At 34.1% G+C, this 1,852-nt stretch overlaps 1 long non-coding RNA gene across 1 annotated transcript; it reads right to left on the bottom strand.

Annotated features, from left to right (window-relative positions):
* Positions 1-365: 365 nt before the first annotated feature.
* Positions 366-1,524, bottom strand: LOC113595092 (uncharacterized). Its single transcript, XR_003415553.2, has 2 exons — positions 1,398-1,524; positions 366-1,040 (listed from the first exon to the last, which is right to left on the bottom strand). It is a non-coding gene; the product is annotated as an uncharacterized LOC113595092 (long non-coding RNA).
* Between the last annotated feature and the right edge of the window lie 328 nt (positions 1,525-1,852).

Below are 1,852 nucleotides of genomic sequence, written 5' to 3'. Positions count from 1 at the left end.
ATAGCAGTCGTGTTGATGAATGAAGCCAAGTATAAAACAATATACACTGCATGATCCCATTCACATGAAGTTGAGGACAAGCATAACTAATTGAGTTTTACAAAAGAAGAGTGGTTCTTTCTTGGGGAGGGAAACTAGGTAATCAGGACATTTTTTGCACTTTAAGTGTATACATCCTGATACAAGTGTATACATGTGAAAAATCATCAAGTACACTTATGATTAGTATACTTTTTGTATTCCACTGTAGGTATGTTATCTGTTTCTTAAAAAAAAAAAGGCAGATAGATAAATTGGCCTCAATAGATTTGATTCTATTCCTCAATAGATTTGATAACAGAGAAAACACACGTCATGACACATAATCACTTGCAATTAAATCAAAATTTATTTGATTATATAATATTAATATAAACAAATTATAGGAAAGACCTTCAATCATAACTCAGAAAAAAACCCAAAGGCATTATATGGGAATATGTTATGGAGCTGTCACTGGATATAACTATATCTTGATAGCAAAAACAGTATGGAAGATGAAAAATAACATGAAAATTCAAAATATTATTTTTAGAGTAGCACGCTTTTGAAACAGAGGCTAAAATTTACATGAAAATGCTATTCACCCTACTGCTACAGACTATGTATCATTTCTGTTAGTAAGAAAATTTTGAGCTTTGCCTAAGGAAGGGACAAAGTTCTTTTTACAAAACAAGTTATAATACAGTAAAACCTTGGATTGCGAGTAATTTGGTCTGTGAGTGTTCCACAAGACAAGCAAACATTTCTAAAAAATTTTAACTTGATCAATGAGTGATATCTTGCAATCTGAGTAGTACGTGACACTGAGTGTCACATGATCACAACTGAGCCAATGGTTCTTGAAATTCGCTTTGATATATGAGTACTTTGGATTACAAGCATGTTTCTGGAACCAATTATGCTCGCAAACAAAGGTTTTACTGTAATTTTTTTTCTGAAAAAGCCTTCTGCAGTGCATGTCTTATTGGTGCATCTGTTGCAATTATGGAGTATGATACCTGAAGAAACCATATAATTACTGACATGACTACAATTTTAATACTACATTTTTAATGCCAAACTTCTAAATTCTGACTAAAATTGTAATAACTGCATTTTAAGAAATAAAATTTGAGATTTATTTTTGTGACACAGTGACACCCTGGAATGTGTCCAAAACCCAAAATCCAAAAATGTGTATTGGGGTACTTCTAATTGCCTCATTTTAACATTAACCAAGTAGCCCATGTACTTATCCTTTTTGTTTCCTCTAATATCCTAACATCTGACTCACTCCTTTCTGCATTTTCCACGTACTCAAACACTGGTTCCCAGTTTCCTAGAGCCCTACTTCCTGAGACCCCCACCTTACTTACTTGACATGGTAGCCATCCTGACTTTCCTTCATTGCATTCCTTTGTGAGATCTTGTCTTCAGGATGCCAAGCTTTCTTCTTTAGACTTACTCTTTTGTTTTGGTGATGCACACTCTCCAGTAGCCTCCTAAGAAGGGGTACATGGGAAGATAACATTTTGAGACCATGCAAGTCTAAACTTTATTTTAGCCCCATACTTGATTGGATTGTTTGGGTACAGAATTCTGCATTGGAAATAATTTCTCCTATTATATTTGAAGGCCTTACTTTCAAAGTGTTCCTTCATCCAGTGTTGCTACCAAGAAATCTAAGTATCACTGTGAAAAAGTCTTTTGTGTAACTCTTGTTTCACCTCCTTTGTAAACTTTCAGGATCTTCTTTAATTCTGGCATCCTGAAATATCATGATATGCTTTTCTGTGTTAAATTCATTGTGCTGGGCACTCTGGATCCTTTT

This window comes from Acinonyx jubatus, chromosome B1, assembly GCF_027475565.1.
Source record: "Acinonyx jubatus isolate Ajub_Pintada_27869175 chromosome B1, VMU_Ajub_asm_v1.0, whole genome shotgun sequence".
Lineage (NCBI taxonomy): Eukaryota > Metazoa > Chordata > Mammalia > Carnivora > Felidae > Acinonyx > Acinonyx jubatus.
Note: the sequence above shows the minus strand (reverse complement) of the source record. Positions and strands in the feature narration are given on the sequence as shown.